The sequence below is a fragment of the Falco peregrinus genome, chromosome 4 (assembly GCF_023634155.1).
Source record: "Falco peregrinus isolate bFalPer1 chromosome 4, bFalPer1.pri, whole genome shotgun sequence".
NCBI lineage: Eukaryota > Metazoa > Chordata > Aves > Falconiformes > Falconidae > Falco > Falco peregrinus.
Window position 1 is genome coordinate 20,873,076 of NC_073724.1, and position 13,609 is coordinate 20,886,684.

General features: G+C 43.3%; 1 long non-coding RNA gene across 1 annotated transcript; it reads left to right on the forward strand.

Moving 5' to 3' along the window:
* Positions 1–5,335: 5,335 nt before the first annotated feature.
* On the forward strand, positions 5,336–12,986 carry LOC114013004 (uncharacterized). Its single transcript, XR_008746928.1, has 3 exons — positions 5,336–5,635; positions 9,432–9,945; positions 10,822–12,986. It is a non-coding gene; the product is annotated as an uncharacterized LOC114013004 (long non-coding RNA).
* Positions 12,987–13,609: the final 623 nt, after the last annotated feature.

Below are 13,609 nucleotides of genomic sequence, written 5' to 3' on the forward strand. Positions count from 1 at the left end.
TAACTCCAGCGCAGGTCAGACCTGCTAGACCCTGAGTGACTAACAGGTGCCTTGACATTGGTTTTGCACATCGTGTGGCTAGGAGGTGACACATCAGTCAGTGGGTATCGATCACGGCGTACGTGCATGCTGCAAAACTTGTGCTCTTGAGGGAGTGTGAGGCCCTGAGCACAGGATTCCCCAGCAGCACTGGGAATACCGAGCTGGCGGGGACAGGGCTGTCTGAGCAGAACACCCTTTCCAAACTAGAGATTAAGCATGCTGCTGGGAGCTCAGTGGGGATACTGGCTGTCAGAGAGGTGAAATGCCACGTATTATCAGCGGTATCTCACCTCCATGTAAGGCAGCAGCTCGCAGCTCTCACTGTGTTCAGAAGCCAGCAGAGTAAGGAGCCGTGAGCTGCTGTCCTGCACAGATGCCTTTCTTCAGCTGCTGCACATCAAGCTCCTGGCCCTGTCTCTGCCTTGGGAATTCACACTTCTGGCGCTAACCCTCTGCTCTATAGCAAATTGTTTCAGTATTGCTGGTATAATAATTTGAGGATTTGGTAGGCTTCAATCTGAAATAAAGAATGAGCCTGAAAAGATCCATATCTCAAGAAATTTATTCAGGGTGATTGTCATATTCTGAAAGAATTTGCACTGTCTCACTAGCAGCCCATAGGCCAGATCCTGCCTTCTGAACACTTGTAGCTACAGCCCTTGGGATGCAGACAGGGAATAGCAACTTGGTCAGCTTTATATTAAGAAGCCAAATGCTTCTTCCAGTGCCTGGTCAAATCAAAATAGTAAGTACTACACTCAGGATTCTCTTAGGAGGCAGGGGTTGAGCTAAAGGCATAACTTACACAGGCATGGTGCCAGCAAAACCGTCACGTTGAGGAAATTGGCGAGAAGGATTCCAAAACTGGGATCCAGCCTCATAGCGGATGAGGTTGGGCACCCTGACCTGAGCACTTGTAGTTCCCCAGATACCAATGACAAAAAAATATACATTTAATTGCCGGAGCAAAGGTCTTAGGGAATGCATGTGGAAATTTAAACTGTACCACAAGGATCAAACAGGGAAACATGGAGAGAAAGTGATCCATGACTTGTCTGATACATAATGCTCTTACTGCACAAACTGCTTCAAGGAAACAGTTTGTAATAGTACAACTAATCCCTACTGCCAGTATGTGTCCTTGCAAGTATTAGCATAGCAAAACAGTAGCCAAAATGTAAAGATCAAGGACACATCAATATTAAAAACTATTTTACAAAGAGGTAAATTACATTCCTCAACGTCATTTTTTATCTTCCATATATATTGTCCTATATGAAGGAGTCACTGCAAAGAGAAAGGAGATTTATGGCTATATAAGAAAAAGTGCAGGACAAATTGTAGAGGTAAATGAAGAGATTATGTTACCAGTGATATCAGAGTTAAAATTCATACCCCATAAATCGGTGCGCAGGACTGTGATTGAATTTTCATGTAGCCAGACTGACATCTTGTGGCTTACGCAGAACATTTAAACATGCACTTGGGGGGAATTGTAAATTGTTATGGCATGGTAAGTTACACCCTTTTTTTCAGCAGAACAGTATGTGGCTCCCCCAGTGTATTAGTGGTTGCAATCATGAAGTTTATATATAAACTCTCATTTCGGTTTCTGCTTTTGCAGGTACTTGTTAGCCCTGTCTCCCTGTGTAAGTCTCAACCTAATGGCAGAGCTGCATTTAAAGCCAGTCACTCAAAAAAGTATTTAAGAGTATAAATTGTTAAATTGGCTCAGCAGTCAAGAAATTTTACATGTTACCAGTAAATGTGTGTCCTTGTTACTTTTCTTCACCTTTATTGTCAAGGTAAGTTTATGAAACATAAAAATGATCCTTTTTGATTAACTGACAGACACCTTTATATCAGTATGTAGTGACCAACAGTAACTGCTTATGGAAGAATATGAATATAGTCTGGCCCAAATAAAATTGAAAGATCCAACTAATCTTCACTCCTCCAGTCTTAATGAGACACCGTCCTCACACCAGTTTTAATCCACCCTGACTGCCAATAACATAAGATCTTTTTTTCAGTCTGTAAGGCAAAGAGAGTGGGGAGATGAAGGATGATGTTGGAGCAAGGGCAAAGAAGGATTGCTGTGGATCTGTGTGAGAAAGGCTAGATAGAAGAGCATCCAGGGACAGTCAAAGGGTACGTCCACACTGTGCCATGGTAGCTGGCACAGAGCTTCAAGCTACTGGCAGCCAAGTCAGCAGTGCATGAAGCCTCCTAACCGTGCTGATTTCAGGGCTGGGGAACCTAGGCACAGTGCCAAGCTTGCCCAGCTGCTCAGCTCTGGGCTTGGAGCTATGTCCTCTCCAGCCAGCCACCCAATTCCAGGGCACCTCAAGACAAGCTCTGTGATCTTTGCACCATGCTCCACTTCATGGTGTAAGTTTGCTCCAAGTCATCATTAGAGGTCAAGCCCAAGCAGACCTCTTCTAAGGGAAGGGGCAAGGAAGAGTTAGGAGATGGGTTTAAATAAAACAGGGTGAAAATGGAAAGCAAGGATGACAAAACCTGGCAGGAGAAAAGCCAGCTACCTTCTCCTCCCTGGTTTTCTTGGTTCCACTTTGCAAAGCTCTGCACTGACACTCAACGCTGAATGCTCCCTGTATCTGCAGTGTGAATCTTACAAGAACCAGAGAAAAACTGGTCCTCCTTGTTACAAATAGTCCACAGTTGCTTATACCATAAACACCGTGTACTTTAGGAAAGGCTCCTCCAGAGAACACTTCAAAGCAAAAGCATACCTACAGCTGTGAAGTATCCAGAGTCATCACCTCCTGCTCTCTCTCCACAGACAATGCAGAAGTAGCTGAGAAAGCCCTGTCTCCTAACCCAGGACACTTGGGTGGCTGCCCTGAACTAAGGGGCAAATACTCCAACAGCATTTGCGAGACCTTGCAAGCTTGACCTCCTGGGCAAGTACATCCACTGTACAAGTGTAGGCATCCCCCGCACCCAGGAGCTGAAAGTGAGGTGTGGGTGCAGTCCCCTGATGACAAGGGACACAAGCAAAATGCTCTGCCCATAAAAGCTGGATTTTTTTTTTCCTCTTTACTTTTAATGTGAGAGAATAGAAAGGGAGGAATTCATGTCACCATGCTAAGAGAGGTATTTCTGAGTGCAGAATGGAGCCACATGCCCAAGTAGATCAAATGACTTCAGCTGAAGCTGGAGAAGCAGCAGCCTGAGCTGGCCTGCAGCAATAAACTCAGCCCAGCCTCTCACACACAGCTCCACTCATGTACCTCAAACACAGCCTGGATGCAATGTCCTTGCTGTCCCAGCTGGGATCTGCTTTTCATCAACAGCTGACATTCACACCAAATTGTAGAGTTTAATATTTATCCCTAAACACATAAAGCCTGCTAATAAAAACGGACTGGGTACTATTTAGTTACAGTTACTAAGGCACCAATAGGCAAGAGTGGGAGTTCACATCTCCAAGCCTCAGGCTGTTCCCATCCTCCCTGACATGCTGCTCCCAAGCAGTTTCTCGGCTGCTTTGCACTTTAAACAAACACTGCCTCTAAAATGTCCAAAGTCCTCTCATAGGAAGGGCCAAGGGTGGGAAAGATGCTCCCTCGACATTTTCCCTTCTTTTTCCCACAAGGTTATCCCATCTTCTGGCCCTAAAAAAGGGCACATATTTAAAAGCAGGGTATTTAAAAGCAGCAGTGGAAAGCTGTGGGGGCGAGGGGGTGCTGCGTCTGCATGAACTCTCCCAGCTCTGCCCTTCCATTTCCACCACACCTGAGACCCTGCCCGTCAGGCACTTGCTCCCTCACTGCCTTTAAAACCACGTATAATAGAGGGAAGAAGACTAGCTCGTTTTATTTCTTATTTCTCATTTGTCTTGTTAATAGGCCCTTAAAATACAAGCATTATCTAAAGACCGAGAGATTGGCCTGTCGCTGTTGCTATGCAGTGGGCAGCATTTGCAACACAGACACCCGCACAGATGGGAAAAGCTCAGTCTTCCAGTCTAAGTCAACATATTTCATGGCTGGTAACAACCACAGAAAATAATTATGAACACTGACAATGTAATTAATAACTAATTTCAGGACCATTTGGTTCCAATAACGGTGGCTGACACACAGGTATGTGCTTACACAAATCCTCCCTGCTGGCCTTTGCAGCTCACCATACCCAGAGGTATCAAATGATTGCCGACAGCATCAGCTCATCATTAACTATGGCTGCAAGAAATTCTTGAGACATTAACCAAGCTTCGGGCTGTACGTATCGTGTGTATCAAGATCCCTAAACTTCTTTAAAACTAGAGCAGCCGCCCCAGCCACAGCTGTCACACTGGCGCTGCTGAAGCCAAGACCAGGTCACACACACGACGCTTCTTCATACTAGGGCTCGAAGCTGTGTAGGTCAGTTTTAAATAAGATAAGTACTCTTGAAGCATTACTGTGCTGGGAAGTATGGATGCAAGCACAGCAAAGTTTTCAGGGTGAGGCAATAACTTTTATTAGACTAACTGATAAACCTGGTATAAACAGGCAAGCTATAAGGCACCCTAGCCAAGGCCCTTCTGAGCCAAAAGGGGCTCATGTATCCCAAAGCTTGTCCAGTTTTTGCCACACAGATGAATTAGCCCAGTGGAGGACCATACTTCTCCCTAGAAACCTTCCCTCACTTGGGGGAGACCGTCACAACACCACAAGTACTGCTAGTGGCACCAACACTACTCAAGACCTCCCCCAGATCTGGAAAACCCGACAAGACAGCAGACACACAAGCTGTGTTTCAGAAGGATGACTACAAAAAGGCATCAGCCTGTCTTCCTCTTGTGGTGTTTTCAGTTACTGTAACAGGGAATCGGACCTCTCACCACAGGCACCATCTTGCCTAACTAGGCCAGTTTGTGGTAAAGCTTTGTCTTCTTCAGCTCCCTTGGTAAACATTACAGCACCATGTGGTAGAGATCATAATTTTTAACTGTCCAAACCCATACTATAATTGTCCGCAAAAAGACAATGCTGTTGAGAACTGGCCTCATCAGCAAAGTCAATGCCTGTACCTTCTCCAGGAGGCAAAATAGTCCAAGGAAGAGGATGAAGCCTGGTGAATCTGAACTTGGCACACGCTGACTCTCAGGGCTTCATGGAGATGTTTAAATAGGCTTTGCAGGCTCTGAGAAGTAAGCTCATGGCTGCTGCGTTTAATACTTGTCATGTCTCATTATTGTACAGTATTACACTATTGCATAAGTGAATTATATGCTTCCTTTGAGATACCACAAGCTGAACCAGTCAGCCTAAGGGACGGCATACTGGATTTTTGGTCAATGAATCATCTGACAGGTGAGGCTATCCTCTTTCTTCTACTATAAATGTGTACAGACTTTGCCACACATGGACTTGAAGAACCTAATCTCACATTGGCTCTAGACAAGTGAAGAGGCAAAATGAGGATCTTAAGCTTCCTACAGCATCAAAATACTACATGTTCTTGGGGAGATCCACCAGCAGTCAGCATCACCCCCCGTGCAGCTGAAGGAAATCCTTTCAGGGCTGTATCCTTTACAAGCAAAGCTCCAGGGGTCTGACCCAGCCTCCTCTATGCTCCCCAGGTAAGTGGCATTGGTATTTATTGGAGTAGGTTTTCAGCAGCATACACATGGAGTTAATTACGCAGCCCACATTGCCGTTAATGACAGCCAAGTACCTAATCCTTCACATGCAGCACTCCGAATACGTTACCCCATGAAACTGCAGCTTCACAGTTATTGTACTTCAATTTATGTAGTTTTCCTTATGCTGTGCTGAATGGATTTTCATTCTGTGTCCAGAAGCATTCCAGTCCCTCCAGTAGCAAACAATAAATGAATCTTAGGAGGCTCTGGTGTACTTAGGAGGCTCTGGTGAAGCTATCAAAAGAGGCAATTTATTTCTGAACTTGGCACTAGGCACGGCGTGCCTTGTAAATGTCAATTTGTGTATGTGTGAGCATCTGACACTACTCAGCAGCACAGGGCTGGGGCCAAGAATTTGACTGATTCTGGCTGATTTGCAAGCCTAAAAATATTCTCTTTTATCAATATCCATTTTTTGTGCTTATTTGCATGCTAAGAAAATTCTAAGCAGGCCGTGGTTTCATGGATCAACCCACAACAGCTCTGTGGAGATCAAGTACGTGATGACCCGCCACAAACTGTGTGATGACACAGTTAGAACCATTGCATAAGAAGTGGCCCATATATAGGCATATTTGATTTTCACTGTTTGCCTGTTCTAATCCTGCAGGAATCAGAGACATTTTAATCTCTTTTATTGTTTTGTATTCATTTACATGCAGTGCCCAAAGGCCTCTGGCAAGCAGAGAGAAGGCTATATAAGTCAAATGCATTGTTATTACTACCGTAGTTCCTATCACGGGCCCAATTCTCTTCCCATTGACGTCAATGGCAAATCTTCCAATAATTTCAGTGACTGCTAGATTAAGCCAAAAATCTATGATCACACCCTGTTATGTTTTATACCAACGGTACTGCAGTCTCCAGCTGAAAATTTTAGCATTTATTACAGTATGGGAAACACAGGGGGCTCTAAAAGAAGTTTTGACGATAAATGAGTGTATTTATGTGGCAAGCTGCTCTGTCTGTCGTTGGAACTTGACAAAGGTGGGTGCCAAAATCTTCAGAAATACCAAGAAAAATGCAAATTTCTAACTTTTCTTAGAACAACTCATGACAGTTATGTGGGTTTATATGGCAGCTTTGAACATCAAGAATTAGCCTGATAATACTGCACCATGATAAAGCAGTAGAATACTGAAACGACACCATAGGTTTACAGCTTGGGTGTGCTGTGTTTTCCATTCCATCAGTCCTCTGCATTTGGTGACTCTCAGCACTGCTCTATCACCTTCAGTTTCATACACTAGACTCCTTCATTTCTCCCTTTAGTGTTCATTTTCCTTCCTTTCCCTAGTCTTACCACCCGTTTCCCTTCATTTTCGCACTCTCATCTGCTCACTGCTTTCCTTCTGTGTTTGCTGCCTCTCAAAGGCATCTCTCTCTGTGTTATGAAGCCACTCACAGCCACCCAGATCTTCACACCTGCAAAGCTTTTTCTCTCTATTGCCAACTTTTGTCCTTTTTCAAGATCAAAACCACATACTGCTTCCAACTCCTACTTTCAGGACTGCTCCCCTTCCCTCCAAATTCTTGAGTCAGCTTTTTTTCCTCTTCCTTAGCACTTTGACGTGTCACTCCAAAATTCATTGGTTTTCACAATCACCTTTTCCAACATGAAAGTCCAATCTGCCTTGTCTGATGGACTCTGCAGGCCATAGCCCTGCACTGACACCATTGATCTCTCTTGAAATCCAAAGAATAGGTCAAAACAAGATAGGTGGAAACCCAGCTAAAAGCTCAAAATATGACAGTTAATTAACGGCTCAAAATTGCACCAACAGCCAGTCACAAATGGCATTCCTCAGTGGCTGATATGGGGTCCAATACTATTCAACACATTTTTCAGTGATCTGGATAATGGAACTGAATGCCCACACCAAGTTTGTGGATGATGCCAAACCAGGAAAGGAGATATGCTGGAAGGAGATGAGCCACCACACAGAGAGACCTAAACAGGCTGGAAGACTGAGCCAACAAGATCGCTGTTTAATATGAGGTTAAAACAATAAACGTTTGAGTTTAATGAAGACAAATGTAAAGTCCTGCAGCTGGGATGGAATAATCCCAAGAAGCAGTACAGGCTGGGGACTGCCTGGCTGGGGAGCAGCTCTGCTGAAAAGGCCCAGGGGGTCTGGGCAGACAGCAAGCTGAGCACGGGCCAGCAGCCTGACCTGGCAGCAAGGACAGCAGACTGCATCCTGGGCTGCATCAGCAACAGCACAGCCAGCACACCAAGAGATGTGATTATTCCTCTGTATTTGGCACTTGTCAGACCACACCTGGACTACCCATCCAGTTTTGCTTTTTCTCTGCTCAAGAGGGACATAGAAAAATCAGAGGCAGCCTGGTGGATGATAATGACCAGTGATTAGAGCGCTGCAGAACTTGACGCAGAAGGACAGGTTGAAGAAGTTGTTTTTCAGCCAAAAGGCCCACAGGGAATCTAACCACAGTCTTCTAACACATAAAAGGTAGTTCTAGAGAGGTAGACAGAGGTACAGAGAAGTATTGTCTTCACAGGGATGCACAGCAACAGGACAAGAGGCAACAGGCACAAATCACTACAGGAGAAATGCCATCTAAATATAAGGGAAAAAAATATTCACTCTGAGAACAATTTAGCATTAGAAATGGCTGCTCAGAGAAGTGTTGGAACCTCCTTCATAGGAATACTGCAGATTTGGCTTGACAGGGTCCTGCCTGGATAACCAAACCTAAGGCCCCCCTTTCAAGAGAGGGACAGACGATGTCGAGCGGTCCCTTTCAGTCTCAGCTTGTCTGTGATTCTGTAACTGTGGGGGAAGAGGCACATGTCAAATTCTGGATGTCTCGTCTCAAGAGGCTTAGAAGCATTAAGAACAAGGCAGGCAGGTGATGAGATAGATATAGGACAGATTCAGTAGACGAAAGTAGATGAAAGCAGATGAGAAAGTACACGTGAAGGGCAACGATCTCTGCAGGCTCTCCTCCCTGATGAAATCAGAGCTGAACTCTGAAAGGAATGGATGAAAAATGGGTGAACTGTTTTTCACCTTAGCACAGTAACCAGGAAATTCAGCCATGGAGCAAGACACTGCAAGGGTAGATGTTGCACAAGTGATGGTTCCTACCTGAAAGAATTTGTCCACATATAACACAGTATAAGCCAGGAGGTAAAGGAGACTTACAGACTGTCTGGAGAATGCTAAAGACTAATATAGTACTAGTCAACATGACAGCACTGGTTGGGAACCAGTTCCTGGAAATGGCAGCTAAACAGTTGAGGGCTGGGATGTGAAGCCTTCAGCCAGTAGCATGTACCACTGGATGCAAACTGAAGCCATCACGCTCTTAGGAAGCTGTTGAGCTAAGCTGCCAACAGCATTTCAGCTCTCACTGTGCTGCTGAAAACTTTCTGGAGCTTGTGGTGATGAAGGCCTGAAGCTTCATCTCTGGTGGCCCTAAGACATCCCTACCATCTTATGGACACCAGAGTCTTCTTGTGGATAGGATAATACATGGCTGTGGGTTACTCTGGCCATTTACTGAGATTTCTAGAGCAGCAAGGGGAATGGGGGTGGGGGGGGGGGGGGGGGGGGTGTCCTACCTGAGAAATGTACACAGGCAATCAAATTGCAAGAAATGTTATTCTTTAGGCATTATTTGGTACACTTTTATTGATGGAGTTATGTCTGATTCATGCTCTCTTTCTTTTTTTTTTTTTTTTTGGTCTTCTTTTCATTCCTGAAAGCTCTGAGATCTGTCCAAGCATCAGCAGAAAAGTCTTCCAGCTGCAACACACGAAAAAGGGAGATTGCATTAACGTTGCACAGTGATACCTCAGCACACGCCACAGGCTCGACGCTGTTCTTTCCTCCTCACTACAGTCCTTCAAAGGATAATTTCAACAAGTAAACTAAGCCTACAAATACATTGGTGATATCAAGAGATTTCAGACTGCTGATCAACACAGGGAGTGCAAAGTGTAGGGGACAGTCAACAAGGTGTGGGCACATTCCATACCCCATTTTCCTGAACAGAGTTTTACTTGTGCCGCTAAAGAGAACTGATGTCTCTCAAAGAGGAGATGCAGGACCCGCCTTCACATGTGCTAAAGAACTTCTGCAAGTGTTGGCACCATTAGTGCAAGTCAGTGTTAAGTCCAAGCAGATTGCTCTTGTCTGTCTCATTGCTTTGATATGGGTCGTCTGAAATCATCATGTGACATCCACCAACACTGAAGATCACAAACTGATCACCCTGAGGTATTTCCAAAAGCCTGAGGTTTCAGGAAACACACCCCTTAAGATACCGTGCAATGTCCCTTGCTTGTAAGTGAACCACCAAGCATAACTTACTGCACACATGGCCTCAGAATAATCTGTGGGCTGTGTGAAGCAAAATCCTGCGCTTTAAGAAAAATCCTTACTTTACCTTGCAATACCCACATAGACTAACCGGCTGGCTGGAAGAAAACATTTTCAGGACATTCAACTTCGTAAAACTGTTATAATGAATTCTGAGGTTTGTGCATGATCTGAATCATGCTTTTAACAGCTCCTTCTGAAAAACTCAACAGAATAAAGATTATTTGCCATTATATAGGCATATAAGAAGATCAGCAAGCCTAGTTACTGCAATCCATTTAAAACTTTTACTCCAAATACTGCTTTTGTTTGTTTTCATAACATTTCTGAGAAACAGGGAAGTGAATCACAAAGCATTTAAGCGACTTGCTTAAGTGAAATTATGGAAAAGAGAGACTTGAACCCTCTTGAGTCCTATGTTACCCATCCTATGGACCACCCTACCTTAGCCTCTAAATTATACATGATGCTAACTCTAGCCCATAGCAAGAGTCAGTCCTTACTCTGGAAAGCAGATCTGTAAAATTAATGTCTTTCTATGAATATTAAGAGTCATAATACTTTTCCTTCTTCCTGAAGTAGATATTTATTCTTTTTTCTACCCCTTCTAAGTACTGCAAAGCCATGTCCATTAAGAAAGAACAAGTAAGACTCTGCTCTGCATCATGTATTGATATCTTTTACTGTTCTGCATCATGAACTAATTGTTTTCTGTTCTGCATCATGTATCAATATGTTTCAAATCTAACGCCATAATCCTGTCTCTCCAAACAGCCTCTGGAAGACAGGGAATGAAACAGATTAACTGAAAACAGAATCTGAAGAACGTGTGCTTGCATAAATACAACGCAAGACACGGTTTGGCTGGTGGAAAGTTACGGTGACAATGAAGAAGTCAAGGAGAATGCAGCTTGGATTTCAAGATGATCAGAAGCCTGCAGAGCTGGCAAGTGGACAAATATGTCTTGTAAACTCAACAAAATTCCATAAAAGCTGCTATTACATAGACATGAAACTATATCACACCATATTTTCTGTACTGTTGTTCAGAGTATGACTTCAGTAGTGTAGAAGGCCTTTCAACATGTATTTTGTACTCCTTTATTTCTGGTAAAGAAACAGAGAAAGAAGGAAGAAAAATTCTGATTGCACACGTAAATTTGTCCTTTCAGTGCTAGGGGATAAAGTCACACTTTCACAGCTGCAGGTTTTGGGCCAGAAGATTTTTTTTCTGCATGGCTGAGCTTTTAGAACAGCAGCACATCTGAAACCGAGTGCAGATGGATAGTAAGAGTGGGCAGAGGTAGCAACTGCATTTAAATGGTTTATGTGTTGTCTTCCTACTGGCATAACAGCAGACCCATGAGAAAGTCATAAAAATAAACCAGAATGTTTAAGAAAGTTATAAAAATAATAGGAGAAAGCACAAGCATTATCCCCAACTCCATATTGACCCTGAGGCCAGCTTCTCCATTAGGGACACTTCTGTTTTATGTCAGTGAGGGCAGGGGAGGGATGGAAGAAATAAACATTTATTCACATTAACATACAAAGTATGCTGCTGATGTTTATAACCTTTTTTCTTTATACTCAATGGTAGGAAGTGGTAGGAAACCAGAATACACACTCTTCAGCTTACGGTAACTGCAAGCAGAATATAGATTGCCATCAACATGAAGTTAGGGGCTTAGCCACAGGGTCTTATGGCAGATGCTTAGACCAAGAGACATTTTGAATACTTCACAAACATTCTCGGAGACATGGACTTCCCAGCTCTCATCCCAAGAGTAAAGACTTGCTGTTTTCACAAGCGAATAAAATCATGGTATTTTTTTATAAAGATAGTACAGCAATATGGTACATTATGTGGTGGATTTCTTCTGCGAGTAACCACAAATTGCTACACACTGCAAGTAACCACAAATTGTAAGTACTGCTGCAAGTACTTACAGTACCAGTAGTTCCTTAGACTAAAGAACCCTGAAATATCTGGGCATATAGGCTCAAAAGTTATCTATCTTTTGAGAGGAAGGAGAAGTAATCATTGGACTCAGACTATAGACACTTAATGTTTTCTCATACTTTAATCAAAGCCCAATTAGTCACAAGACAAATTTAAACAGACTTCAGCAATAAAATGGTTGTCTCAGGCTTGTCTTACGCAACCAAAGGGCAAAAGAATAATGTTTTTTTTAATGGAAAACATTTTTGAGTTAACATTTACAAAGTTAACTGCCAAATCACACCCTTTGCAAAAGAAAAACATTTTAATTGGCTTTCAAATTTTTCCTGATGAGGATGACTTGTTATCTTTTCCATCCATGCACCTAAAACCACCCTCTGACTGAGAGGAGTTCTTCAGGTACTATGTTAGCGCTGTTGTCATTATTCTCAGTGTAGTATCTGGACGATTGCGGTAGCTCTATAAAAAGTTTTCCTGATGGCACACAAATCTTGTCAGCCAATGTACTTAATTCCGCTCTTAGCTGGTGTGCTCTCAAGATAAATAACTAACAAATTATACATGTGACTTCATTTAATAGTCTTGGTAAACTATTTATTATGTCTGTGGCTATATGCTGCTCTTGCTTTGTCTCCCACCCTTCACTTTGCACAATTTAGTGATTAATGGATAAAAAAGACAAAACCTCCACCAGTTTGAACAAACAGTTCTGGGGACTTGATACAGCAGGGCACGATTCCAAATTTGAGGAGGCGCCAGTAAACTAATGAAGAATGTTACTGATCTGCTCTAGCCATGTGGAATCGGGATCTCATCTTGTGCAAACTACTCAGGGTCAAACACAGTCAACATTCAGCTTACGAGTCCTCAGGATGCTCCTGAGTGTTGATGATTCACCAAGTCTGACCCAGTCTCTCAGCTTGCTCCTAGGAAGCACCACTCCAGTAAGTGGGATACTGAAGTCCCAGGTTTTTGAGTCCTTAAGACCAGTAAAAATTCCTGGTCTTTTTTTTTTTTGTGAGACAAGCTCTGTTAGCATCTGCTGGGCTGAACACATTCCAGCTCTGAATAATTTATGCCCACTTAAATGACCTACAAAAAATTAAGTATATATGGTTTTATTCTTTGCTTCCAGCACTGGGGCTGGATGCAGGAGCTCCAGACAGCTGAGAGGCACAGAGACAGACCTACCAACACAGGTACTAAACACAGTGTTTTTTGAATGAAAGCAAGACACCTCTCCTGCAGACTAGGTAGGGACAACCAAGTCTTAGTGGGTTTGCAAAGGTTAGGGATGCCAATTTCTGCAGCCAAACAGTACATCCATAAATGATAGTCAACTGGGACTCTACCATCTGGAAAAGAGATGTCTGAAAGTGAATATGATAGAGGTCTGCAAAACCATGGTATGATGTGGAGGGGTTGCCTCCTTTTCCAGTATAAGAACTATAGGGCATTAAATGAACCTCACAGGATCCAAGTTCTGAGCAAACCAATGGATATGTTTTATCACACTCCACTCTAGATCTGTTTCCCGCAGGATGCAGGTGCTGTGGATGCTAAAATTTTACATGAATCAATGGGCAGCTACAGCAATGC